Source organism: Ursus arctos, unplaced genomic scaffold (genome assembly GCF_023065955.2).
Source record: "Ursus arctos isolate Adak ecotype North America unplaced genomic scaffold, UrsArc2.0 scaffold_9, whole genome shotgun sequence".
In the NCBI taxonomy this organism is placed as follows: domain Eukaryota; kingdom Metazoa; phylum Chordata; class Mammalia; order Carnivora; family Ursidae; genus Ursus; species Ursus arctos.
Window position 1 is genome coordinate 39,348,046 of NW_026623111.1, and position 14,040 is coordinate 39,362,085.

Here is a 14,040-nt window from a genome sequence, read left to right on the forward strand (position 1 = left end):
TGAGGGGGTGGGGGGCGCCGCGCGCTGCAGCCCCGCCCGGTGGGAGGGAGGTTCGCCGCCCCTGTATCCAGCGCTTTGGCCTCGGGGCGCGCCTTCCCGCGCACGGGTGTTCACGCGAACTCGGGCAGCCTCTGGACTTTGCCGAAAGGGCGCTTCAAAAGAGGATTTCGCCTCTCCCTTCGCCCTCCGTTCCCATCACGGTGGGCTGGTGCGGTCCCGAGCTGTGACGTCTCTCTTGCATCATGGGCCGGGGTCTCCCTGGCCAAGGTGGGGAGGGGCGTTTTGGGGAGCACATAGGGACGGGGAGGGAGGAGTTGTGACAGTGTGCATGGACGTTAACAAGTTGCCGATTAGCCAGCTAAAATCTTGGAAACTTGAGAGGCGTCAAGGAGGACGTAAAAGCGCTTTAGGGATGCTTCTTTTTTTTTTTTTTTTTTTTTTAATGATTTTTTATTATATTATGTTAGTCACCATACAGTACATCCCCGGTTTCCGATGTAAGGCTCGATGATTCATTAGTTGTGTATAACACCCAGTGCACCATGCAATACGTGCCCTCCTTACTACCCATCACCGGTCTATCCCATTCCCCCACCCCCCTCCCCTCTGAAGTCCTCAGTTTGTTTCTCATAGTCCATAGTCTCTCATGTTTCATTCCCCCTTCTGATTACCCCCCCTTTCTTTATCCCTTTCTTCCCCTACTGATCATCCTAGTTCTTATGTTCCATAGATGAGAGAAATCATATGATAGTTGTCTTTCTCTGCTTGACTTATTTCACTTAGCATTATCTCCTCCAGTGCTGTCCATGTTGTAGCAAATGTTGAGAACTCGTTCTTTCTGATAGCTGAGTAATATTCCATTGTATATATGGACCACAACTTCTTAATCCAGTCATCTGTTGAAGGGCATCTCGGCTCCTTCCACGATTTAGCTATTGTGGACATTGCTGCTATGAACATTGGGGTGCATATGGCCCTTCTCTTCACTACGTCTGTATCTTTGGGGTAAATACCCAGTAGTGCAATGGCTGGATCATAGGGTAGCTCAATTTTTAACTTTTTAAGGGACCTCCACACTGTTTTCCAGAGTGGCTGTACCAACTTGCATTCCCACCAACAATGTAGGAGGGATCCCCTTTCTCCACATCCTCTCCAACAATTGTTGTTTCTTGCCTTGTCTATTTTTGCCATTCTAACTGGCGTAAGGTGGTATCTCAGTGTGGTTTTGATTTTAATTTCCTTGATGGCTAATGATTTTGAACATTTTTTCATGTGTCTGTTAGCCATTTGTATGTCTTCATTGGAAAAGTGTCTGTTCATATCTTCTGCCCATTTTTTGATTTGTTTATTTGTTTCTCGTGTATTGAGTTTGAGAAGTTCTTTGTAGATCTTGGATACCAGTCCTTTATCTGTAGTGTCATTTGCAAATATATTCTCCCATTCCGTGGGCTGCCTCTTAGTTTTTCTGACTGTTTCCTTGGCTGTGCAGAAACTTTTAATCTTGATGAAGTCCCATAAATTCATTTTGTCTTTTGTTTCTCTTGCCTTTGGGGATGTATCATGAAAAAGGTTGCTTTGGCCGATGTCGTAGAGGTTGCTGCCTATGTTCTCCTCTAGAATTTTGATGGATTCCTGTCTCACATCGAGGTCTTTCATCCATTTGGAGTTTATTTTTGTGTATGGTGTGAGATAGTGGTCAAGTTTCATTCTTTTGCATGTAGCTGTCCAATTTTCCCAGCACCATTTATTGAAGAGACTGTCTTTTTCCCACCGGATGTTTTTTCCTGCTTTATCAAATATTAGTTGCCCAAAGAGCTGAGGGTCCATTTCTGGGCTCTCTATTCTGTTCCATTGGTCTATGTGTCTGTTTTTGTGCCAGTACCATGCTGTCTTTGTGATCACAGCTTTGTAGTACAGCTCGAAATCCAGCATTGTGATGCCCCCAGCTTTGTTTTTCCTTTTCAACAGTTCCTTGGAGATTCGGGGCCTTTTCTGTTTCCATACAAATTTAAGGACTGTTTGTTCCAGTTCTTTGAAAAATGTCCTTGGTATTTTGATCGGGATAGCATTGAAAGTGTAGATTGCTCTGGGTAGCATGGACATTTTAACTATGTTAATTCTTCCGATCCATGAGCATGGAATATCTTTCCATCTTTTTATGTCTTCCTCAATGTCTTTCAAGAGTGATTTATAGTTTCTAGAATATAGGTCCTTTACGTCTCTGGTTAAGTTAATTCCAAGGTAATGTATGGTTTTTGGTGCTATTGTAAATGGGATGGATTCCCTAATTTCTCTTTCTTCGGTCTCATTATTCGTGTATAGAAATGCAACTGATTTCTGAGCATTTATTTTGTATCCTGCCACGTTACTGAATTGCTCTATAACTTCTAATAATTTGGGAGTGGCTTCTTTTGGGTTTTCCATATAGAGTATCATGTCATCTGCAAAGAGAGACATTTTGACTTCTTCTTTGCCAATTTGAATACCTTTGATCCCTTTTTGTTGTCTGATTGCTGTTGCAAGGACTTCTAGTACTATGTTGAATAATAGTGGCGAGAGTGGGCATCCTTGTCGAGTTCCTGATCTTAAGGGAAAGGCTTCCAGCTTTTCTCCATTGAGAATAATATTTGCAGTAGGCTTTTCATAGATGGCTTTTATGAGATTGAGAAATGTACCTTCTATTCCTACACTCTGAAGGGTTTTAATCAGGAAAGGATGCTGTATTTTGTCAAATGCTTTTTCGGCATCGATTGAGAGGATCATATGGTTCCTGAGTCTTTTCTTGTTGATATGATGTATCACGCTGATTGATTTGCGAATATTGAACCACGCTTGCATCCCAGGTATGAATCCCACTTGATCGTGATGGATAATCCTTTTAATGTACTGTTGGATTCTATTAGCAAGTATCTTGTTGAGGATTTTGGCGTCCATATTCATTAGGGAAATCGGTCTGTAATTCTCCTTTTTGAGGGGGTCTTTGCCTGGTTTGGGGATCAAGGTAATATTGGCCTCATAGAATGAGTTTGGTAGCTTTCCTTCTGTTTCTATTTTTTGAAATAGCTTTAGGAGAATAGGTATTATTTCTTCTTTGAATGTTTGGTAGAATTCCCCAGGAAAACCGTCCGGGCCTGGAGTTTTGTTATTTGGAAGGTTGTTTATCACTGACTCAATTTCTTCATAATTAATTGGCCTGTTTAAGGAATCAATTTCTTCCGGTTTCAATCTTGGTAGTTTATAGGTTTCCAGGAAGGATTCCATCTCTTCCAGATTGCTTAGTTTATTGGCATATAGCTGTTGATAAAAATTTCTAATAATCCTTCCAATTTCAATGGTGCTCGTCGTGACCTCTCCTTTTTCATTCATAATTTTAATAATCTGGGTCCTTTCTCTTTTCTTTTGGATAAGTCTTGCCAGTGGTCTGTCAATTTTATTGATTCTCTCAAAGAACCAGCTTCTAGTCCTGTTGATCTGCTCTACTGTACTTCTGGTTTCTGCTTGATTGATTTCAGCTCTAATTTTGGTCAACTGCTTCCTCGTGCGTGGATTAGGCCTGTCCCTCTGTTGCTGTTCCAGCTTCTTGAGGTGAGAATATAAAAACTGCATTTTAGATTTTTCTATTCTTTTGAGTGTGGCTTGGATGGCTATGTATTTCCCCCTTAGGACTGCCTTTGCAGTATCCCATAGGTTTTGGACTGTTGTATTTTCATTCTCATTGGTCTCCATAAATTGTTTAATTTGATTTTTGATTTCCTGGTTTATCGAGTCATTCCTGAGCAGGATGGTTCTTAGTCTCCAAGTGTTTGAGTTTCTTCCAAATTTTTCCTTGTGGTTGAGTTCCAATTTCAGAGCGTTGTGGTCTGAGAATATGCAGGGGATAATTTCAATCTTTTGGTATCGGTTGAGACCTGTTTTGTGTCCCAGAACATGGTCTATTCTTGAGAATGTTCCATGGGCATTAGAATAGAATGAGTATTCTTTGGTTCTGGGGTGTAGTGTTCTATATATATCTATGAGGTCCAACTCGTCGAGTATGGCATTCAAAGCCTTTGATTCTTTGCTTAGTTTTTGCCAGGGTGTTCTGTCTATTTCTGATAGTGGAGTGTTGAGGTCCCCTACTATTAATGTATTTTCATTTATATGTCTCTTTATTCTGGATAAGAGTTGGCTTGTGTATCTTGCTGCTCCCCTGTTGGGGGCATATATATTTATAATTGTCATATCCACTTGTTGAATACTTCCCTTAAGAATAATATAGTGCCCTTCTGCGTCTCTAACTATAGTCTGTAGTTTAAAATCCAATTTATCTGATATGAGAATTGCTACCCCAGCTTTCTTTTGAGGACCATTTGCGTGAAAGATGGTACTCCATCCCCTTACTCTCAGTCTGAATGCATCTTTGGGTTTGAAATGAGTCTCTTGTAGACAGCAAATGGATGGGTCATTTCTTTTTATCCAATCTGCAACCCTGTGGCATTTATGGGATGGTTCAAACCATTTACATTAAGACTGATTACTGATAGATATGATTTTAATGTTGCCATGTTGCCAGTAAAGTCTTTTTTTGTATTGGCTGTGACTTTCTGTTCTGTATCACTCTTGGGGCCTTTTTAGTTTTATAGAACCCCCCGTAATATCTCCTGTAGGGCTGGTTTCGTAGTTACAAAATTGGTTAGTGACTGGCGATTCTGAAATGTCTTTATTTCTCCATCAATTCTGAATGACAGTCTTGCTGGATAAAGGATCCTTGGCTGCATGTTTTTCTCTGAAAGAGCTTTAAATATGCTCCCCCAACCCTTTCTCTCATTCCAGGTCTGTGTAGACAGGTCTGACGTAATTCTGATGCTTTTGCCTTGGTACGTGAGAAATTTCTTTGCCCTGGCCGCTTTCAATACTGTATCCTTGCATCTAATATTTGCGAAATGCACTATGACGTGACGTGGCGTAGGTTTGTCGTGGTTGAGCTTGGGAGGGGTCCTCTCTGCCTCTTGGACACGAATGTTTGTTTCCCTTGCTAGATTAGGGAAGTTTTCAGCTACAATTTGTTCAAATATCTCTTCTAGACCTCTGTTTTTCTCCACCCCCTCGGGATGCCGATGATTCTAACATTGGATCGTTTCATTGACTCAGTAATCTCCCGTAACCTACATTCGTGGGCGTGGATTTTTTTAAGACCATCTTCTATTTTCATTTTTTCCTCTATTAACCCATCCTCCAATTCACTAACCCGTTCCTCTGCTTCTGCGACCCTGGCTGTCAGAGCCTCTAGTTTTGCCTGCATTTGGCTCATAGAATTTTTAATTTCTGTCAGATTCGCTCTCATTTCTGTCCTTAGGGATTCTATATTCTCAGTAACCTTTTCGTTTATACTTTTTTCAATTCTACTCATCATTTTGACCATCGTTACTCTGAATTCCATTTCTGATAATTTGGTTACATCCATATCCATTATTTCTGTGGCAGAGGCCACAGTCTCACTGTCTTTTCTTTGCTGGGGGGGGCTTCTCCTTCTTGTCATTCTGATGAAGAGAGGTTGCGGGGTTTCCAGAGCCCAAATTATTGACTGGGTCCCAGGCCGTGCCCCTTGTTTTATAGGGATCTTAGGGATGTGGGCTTCTTCTTTAAAGATTTTATTTATTTATGTGGCAGCCAACCAGCGAGAGAGGGAACAGAAGCAGGGGAGTGGGAGAGGAAGAAGCAGGCTCCCAGCGGAGGAGCCCGATGAGGGACTCCTTTCCGGAACGCTGGGATCACGCCCTAAGCCGAAGGCAGGCGCTCAATGACTGCGCCACCCAGGCGCCCGGGTTGTGGGCTTCTTGATTTTTCAGCCTGCCTTCTGGGGGAGGGGCCTGCCGCGCCGATACTCAGGCAGCCCTGTTTGGGTAGAGTCTCCGTGTCCCCTGCGAGGGGGATGGGGATGGGCACTCCCTGAGCCAGTATTTCCAGGCTTTTGTTCTCTGGCGGCTTTCCCTGGCGGTTTGCTGTGCCTCTTCTGAGAGTCAGAGCAGCAGCGGCCAAATTTCAGCCTCTGTCACAGAACAGAGGGATTGCGGCCTGTTCTCTACTAATGTTCTGGCCACTTTAACTCTGTTTCTGTTGGTGCTGCTCAACCCTGCAGCGTCCCAGGATGTGCGCCCCACACCCGGCGTCCCAGCCCTCACTTCCAGGGCCGGCGCGTCTCTGTCCTTTGTGTTTCTAACGCCGCCAGCCGCCCCGCGCGTGCTCCCGGATCTCCCGGTCTCAGTCTGGATCCAGTGAGCGCACCGGGATTCCGGGGTTCCGCGAGATGCCTGGTGGCGCGCACCCAGCTCACGGTCTCAGTCTGCTGTTTTGCGGGTGCCGACCGTGAGCCCCGCCCGCTCTCCCGTGCAGGTGGCTACCGCTTCCCGGCGCCCGAACGCGGCGGCTCCCTCCCCCTTCCGTTTATCTTCCGATATCTGTGCACGGTTTCATGGCTCCCCGCTTCGTACCTTAATACTCAGCGCTGGAGATGTTCATTTGTAGAGATCCAGATGCGTCTTCCTGCGTCTCAGGCTGGTTCCGTGGTTGTTTAGGCTGGTCTGGTACCTATCCAGCTCGACTCGGAGGACCGGCTGAAAACGGTGTCTCCTACTCCTCCGCCATCTTAACTCCTCCTTTAGGGATGCTTCTTAACTTTGGAGGGCCTGTGAAGTCTGATGGCATTGGGGGTGGATTTTCCATTTAGTATTGGAGACAGTGTTGTTGATATACATGGTGGGGGAACCCAACCTAACAGATACTCACTGCACACTGGGAATGTGCCACCAAAGGTAAAAGTAATGTGAGCACGCATTCCTTGTTCCTCGTTGTCAGTAGAATCCAACGCTCCTCTTAGCTTTTTGTTTTTTGCTTTCAGTGCAGTGAAACCGAGGTGGAAGCACTGTTCCTCAAGTAGCTGAAACCACTTCCAGAAAGCATCTTTGGGCCCCAGGGCTGCCTCACAGCAGGAAACAGCAAAGAGACCAGCTGGCACAAGCTTGCTTTCTCTAGGAACCAGGTCAATTTTGCTTTTTGGTGACTGGAGCTGTTATTTCACTGCTCTGCCTGCTTTACATGGGAACATTGCTGTAAAGTGTAAATTAAGATCATCTGGTGCATAAGAAATCCCTCACCAACTTTTCCCTTCTCTCTGATTTTGGCTAATGTCCGTAGCTCCCTGGTCATCAATCTCTATATTTTCTTCCCCAGATGCTAGAACCACTGACTCACATCTCTATGCCCAGTCCTGCTAGGATCTCTAGGACAAACCTGCGTCTTAACCAGGACAACTGTAAGTTGTAGCCCAAAGCGTTGGGAGTCAGCAGTAAGTCTGTTAATAGCCTGACTGTGGTTCCATTTATCAGCTCAGATAACTAGGCTTTTGATGGATCCTCAGTTCCCGTCTCCAGTTCTGGTGCCATAGTCCTTCCTTCCTATGCTTTGCCTCTTTTTCCTCTGCTTGGGAAGAGCTTCTCTTTTTCTCTCTGGCGAGCACACTCTTATTCATCCTCCTAGAATCCATCCAAATGTCACATTCTCTCTAAAGCCTTCCCAGGCTCCCACAGGCAGTTTTTGGCTGGTCTGTCTCTTAACTCTGCTCTCTTTTGTAGCACATCACGTTGCATTGTATTTTCTCTTGTTTACCTGTCTGATGTCACCTGAAAGATGGTGAGCTCTGTCTGGAAGGTCCTTGTCTTACTCATCCTTTTACCTGGAATGCCTAGCATAGCACAGAAACTTCATAAATGTCTTAGAAATCTGCCTGATACCCCAGTTTTTAAGACTAGAAGCCTTGCCTTTATTTTGTTAACTTCTCTTTGACTTAGGTGGTAAGATACTTGGTAGTTAATTTTCTTGATGCCAAGTGCCCCTTTGACTGTCTGAAAAGTCACCTTCTCTTGGCGTCCTCATTGCTGACCTCCATCTCTCTGACAGGACGCCTCTCAATTCTTCTTGATGCCAGTTGCTATAGTCTAAACACCCAGTATACTCACATAACCCCATCTTTAATGTGGGTTATTCCCAAATCTGTTATCTTCACCCCTATTTTTTTTTTGAAATAATAGAGTCTACCATATGCCTGGGAATGTCTTTAACTTCCCTGCCACTTTTATAATAGGTCATATTATCCCCATTTTACAAATAAAGAAATCAAGACTCATAGAGGTTAAAAGGCTAACCAAGTTTTCAACTAATATAAAGCCTGGATTGAACCTAGATCCTTCTGACTAAAGTTTTTGCTCTTTCTACAACATAACACGGTCTTTAATTCTGTATTTCCTTTTGCCTATAGAAGTGCAAACAAAGGCTAGAGGACTAGTCAGATTATGAAGACAGTTATCCCTTCTTTCACTTTATAATACATTGAATAGTGTCCCCCGACAAAAATATATCCAAGTCCTAATCACCAGTACCTGTGAATGTGATGTTATTTGGAAATAGGGCCTTTGCAGATATAAATAAGTTAAGGATCTCAAGAGAGATCACCCTGGATTTGGGTTGGGCTCTAAATCTCGTGACTGGTGTCCTTAAAAGAGGAGGAGAGGACAAAGAAACACACAGAGGAGAAGACAATGTAAAGACAGAGGCAGGGTTTGGAGTAATGTTTCTGTAAGACAAGAAATGCCAAGACCTGTTACCAGAAGCTAGGAGAGAGGCATGGATCAGATTCTCCCTCAGAGCTTCCAGAAGGAACCAGCTCTGCTGATTTTCTGAATTCTAACCCCCAGAACTGTGAGAAAATAAATTTCTGTTGTTTTAAGTCATCAAATTTGTTAGAGTAGCCCTTAGGAAACTAACACACACTTCAAGCCCTACACATCAAAAAATTGGACTTAAAATTGGGGTGCCTGGGTGGCTCAGCCGTTAGGCATCTGCCTTCGGCTCAGGTCATGATCCCAGAGTCCTGGGATCGAGTCCCACATCGGGCTCCCTGCTTGGTGGGAAGCCTGCTTCTCCCTCTCACACTCCCCTTGCTTGTGTTCCCTCTCTCGCTGTCTCTGTCAAATAAAATCTGTAAGAAAAAAAATTGGACTTAAAATCTTTCCCTCCAATCTGCTGTTTGCGTGTTCCCTTAGCGAATGACACCACCGTCCAGTCAGAAACCTTCAAAGTCATTCTGTACTCTTTGTAGTGTGATCTTTCTAAAATACAAACCTAATCATGACACTCCATCCTGAACCTGAAAATCCTCCAATAACTTTCACAATGAAAATTCTTTATATTAGCACGTAAAGCTCTGTACTTTCTGGTCCCTGTCTACCTCTCATTAGCCTCATTTCCTGCCCCTTCCACAAACTCACCCTTCACTCCAGTCGTGTAGTATTTGCAGTTCCCATCTGTTGGCCTGAATGCATCAAGTTCTTAATGTCTCTGTGCTTTTGCAATGTGGCTATTTCTCTATTTTATCTATAGCTGTTCTCCTCCTTGTCCACCAAAACTCAGCTCAAGGGATAGCTCTTCTGGGAAGCCCTTCTTACTTTTTTTCCCCTCGTCACAAATTTCTGATTTCTGTGGCCCTCAGTAATTGTTATTGCACCGATTTGCTATGATGCCCCTTTGATACTTAATAATACACTGTCTTGTGTTATTTTACTTTTCATGCACATATAGTTCGTTCCAGAGTAGACTGTAAGTTCATTACAAAGCGGGGGTAATGTGTTACCACTTCTGTATTCCAAATCCTGAACATACTAAGAACCAAGTAAATAATATATACTTAATAACTCCAATGAGTGAATATTGGATTAATTTTCTTCTATTGAGTAAAAAATATTACTAACACTTAAGTGTCTCTGACATGCATGTCCACTCTAATGGTCACCATGCATTACTCCAGAGAAGAACCTCATTAACTCTCCAATCTGTGTCCCGTAAGCACTCTTTCTGGGTCCATCACTACTCCAACTTCACCTCTCGGAGCACTAATATGATATAAAAAAGAGACTCAGACATATCATTTTTCTGTTTACAGGTCTTTGCTGCTTCCCCACTGCCTACAAAATCATGATCAACTTCTTCAGCTTGATATGCAAGACTTATCACAGGTGAACCCAGGACTATCTTCACAGTCTTGTCTCTGATTGCCTGAATACCCTAAAGTCACCCTGGACTAGCGTTCATCATTCCCTGCCTGTCCATGCAATTTCATGCCTCTTTGCTACTGTCCATTCTGTTCCATCATCTCTTCTCTTCCTGGTGAAACTCCTTTCCATCCTTCCAGATTTGGCTCTAAATGTCACTCTCTTCTACAACTTCCTTTGATCCTTTCTTCAGGGAGCTGGAGGAGGAAGTAAGGGAAGGGTCAGTAAGTATTTCCATAGAATTTTATTTACTATTGTAACTTGTCACATTGATCTATGGTTACGTATCTCTCTTCTGAATAGACTGTGAGATGCTAGGGAGTAGAGACCAAGTCTAATCCTGCCTTAGGATTAAGGCAGATGTTTCTGTCACCTAGAAATCCAGTCAATGTTTATCAAATGTGATGAAAAAACCTATTTCAACATCCTTCATTTTAGGGACTGCCCTCACGTTGTCCTAGGTCCTCTGCTGGGATATTTAAATAAGGACACCTTACAGTGTAGATCACACCCAATGTACATTTGCAACACCTTAATGTGTCCTAAGTGCACCTCTTCAATGGCCATTTTCAGAGCCAAGTATTTGCCATTGCATTTAGCTAGTGGAGCTGAAAACCTTGAGGGCAAGGATGCCTCAATATTCCATCACAATGATAATGAAAACCTGGGTGGCGATAGGAGGGGTATCTTGTGGCTCTCAAAAGTCACACTACACTGGCTCCCATCCCTTCTAATCTGTATTTGCTACAAAAGCTCTATAGTTTAGGTGCTAAGGTGATACCACTGTGATTGATCAAAATCTTTCTTTTATTTGTGTAACGTAACCAATAAGAGGCATGAAAAAATTCTACAGAAACATTCTGAGCTGTTGCTGTGAGCAGGGAATGCTTATTGGCATGACACGGGAAACAGCGTCCCTGTTTCTGTGCAGCAGGAGAACCTGCCTTCAGCTCAGATCCCAACCAACTGGGTCTTTCTCCAATGGGCAGTGGGTTTTTTTTTTTTTTTTTCTTTTAAAATCTTTTAAAATCTTTTCCTTTCCTGCAGTGTAGCAGAGAACAAAAAGGACCCAATGAAGCTGCTAAAATGAGTGCGAGGAGCCCTCAGACTAGAGAACACGAAGTACATGGACAAATGAGTGTTTGGCTACCGGGGAATGGAGACAAAGCGCCCCAGCAAGACCACCAAGGAAAACTGGATTTAAAGGAAGCTTCATGCAAGTGGGTGAGAAAAGGTTAAAAGATTTTCTTCAGATGCACCAGGCCCTACCCTAAAGAAGGTCCTAACCAGATAGCTGTCGGACAAGAAGAGCACAGCACGCAGAAGAGGATTGGGGTGCCTGTAAAAGCATCCAGGCCAGAGCTGAACAGGATATTCTTTCAGCCACCCTGGCTAAGGGTGGGCAACTGTCCTTAGTGAGGAAGAACTGAAAGTGAGGATGAGGATGCCACTGTACGTCCTTGCAGTCTGTTGCCTGTGGTTGTGTTTAGAGCAGCGTGGAACTCCATACAGACACACCTCTCACTACACTGACTGGGTTCGGTGAATCTTTTGTTGGTGTCTTAAAATCCCCCAACTAAAAATCTCCCCAGGTGACCGATGCAGGTAACATTTAGAGTTAAGGACTCTAAAATTAAGGACTTTTCCTATTCCATCCAGACATTTGTCACATGACCCTTCTCTAGAACAGGTGGCTCCTGGATGGGTAGTAGAATTATGATGCCATAAGAACCACCAACTGGCTAGTAAAACTTTGCTTTCTTTTGCTTCAACAGGATTATGACATCAGATGTAAAGTAGCCAATCATCTCCCCCCTCCCTTCCTTCTTTCTTTTTTCTTTCTTTCACTTTTTACTAACAATTTGGCTCAGCAAGCTTTTTTTTTTTAAACAAGATTTTATTTATTAGAGAGAGAGAGGGAGAACAAGCAGGGGGAGCAGCAGAGGGAGAAGCAGGCTCTCTGCTGCACAGGGAGCCCGATGCAGGGCTCGATCCCAGGACCCTGGGGCGCTTATGCTTCACTGGCTGAGCCACGCAGGCGCCTCAAGTTCAACAGACTTTTATGGAGGGCCTAGAATGAGTCAGTTGCTATGCTGAGCTTAGCTAAATAAACCTCTGTCCCTTTCTTCAAGAAGCTCACAAGCTTATACAGGAGGCAGACAAATAAGTTTAATATAGTGTGATAATTGCAACAATATCAACATGTCCAAAAGTGAAAGAGAGAAAGCATGAAGAAGAACGGGGATGAGCTCTGAGAGCCTGGGGGGAGTTAGGAAGATTTTGTCCGTTTCCACTGGGTTTAAATTTATTCAAAGTGCAACTATAGAGAAACCCCTTGCTTATTTCCTAGGTTAGGTGCGTTAGTTATTCCAGCAAGCCGGCAGAGTAAATTGTACTCAAGAAAAATGCTCAACTTTCGGTGATTGACTAATGCTCTCAGAATCCAGACTTGACCTAAGCTGAACTGTGAACCAAAACTTGAAATAAAGGGCAAGATTTGCTCAATCTGAACCATACCCAGTATGTTAAAAGAAACAAACGAAACAACCAGTATTAAAGAATGTCAGAACTGTAAGAGATCTTAGAGCTGATCTAGTCTATGTTTTTCATTATGTAGATGGAAAAAAGTGAAGTTCGGGGTGATTAAAGACTTATATAAAGTCACAGGAAACCACTAATTGGCAGAGGGTGAGATAAAGCAAGAGGGTTCATCATGATCCAAGGGTATTGTTCTTTCCACTTCTTCAACATACCTGCTAGTGTACCACGAAATAAAAATTTGATTTTATCTTTTCTTTCCAAATAATTGCCTAGTGAGAATATCCTAAAATAATCAAATTGAGACAAAATTCAAATGCTGTCCAAATAGAGCCTTTAGTAATCTGATGTTTTCTTCCATATGTATAAAAAATAAGCTTTAAAAATAGAATCTCAACCTGGTTGGCTACATGCTTGTAATATGAAGCATATGGATTCTTCTTTCATCAGCAACACAGATGATTTGCAATCCAGGATCCAGCTCTCTCTCTCTCTCTCTTTTTAAAAGATTTTATTTATTTATTTGACAGAGATAGAGACAGCCAGCGAGAGAGGGAACACAAGCAGAGGGAGTGGGAGAGGAAGGAGCAGGCTTTCAGCAGAGGAGCCTGATGTGGGGCTCGATCCCATAACACCGGGATCACGCCCTGAACCGAAGGCAGACGCTTAACGACTGCACCACCCAGGTGCCCCCAGCTCTCTCTTAAATTGATTGCCATCCAGCACTCATCAAAAGCTCTGTGGAGGGGATCATTATGAAGGGCACTTATGAGGATGTCTGCTTATTCCTACAGGTATGGAAGTTCTAAGCTTGTATCAGGTAACATCACCAGAGAGCTAAGAAATTGCTTAGCCCTTTCTTTGATATGAGTTCTAGTGTTACCCCCCTTGGCATTGATCAAAGGTGACCACAAGAAACAATCATGTCAAGATTGTTTCTGTATTTTCTAAAAAAAGTGGGGGAGGTATTAAAGACACCATCATCTGTGTTGTTCTAGGCTCTTTGGAAAAAGATGAGCATATTTTGTAATTGGTACCAGGAAAATGTGTTCCATTCAAAGAAGTGGTATGTATGCTTTTAAACTCAAATAATAATAATGATCATAAAAGTCATTTTCCTTTCTGCGTTGGCTTCTACAAGGTACAGATTAAATGTTAAATGAAGCTCAATCTTCGTACATAGGCTTAAATTGGGGGCATTTTTGCTTTTTCCACTAAAAAATCTAATCTAATCTAACAATGATATTTTCTACAAGTCTCTTACTGTAAGTTATTTCAGATCCTCTTTTGGAAGTAGTGGGGAGTAAATAATGAATAAATACCTAGAACACTTCCTTCGTTTTGAGTCACAGATGGCTATGCTGCTTTGTTATTGATAAACGTGAAGTTCCTGCTACACACAGCACATGCTCTGGAGTTC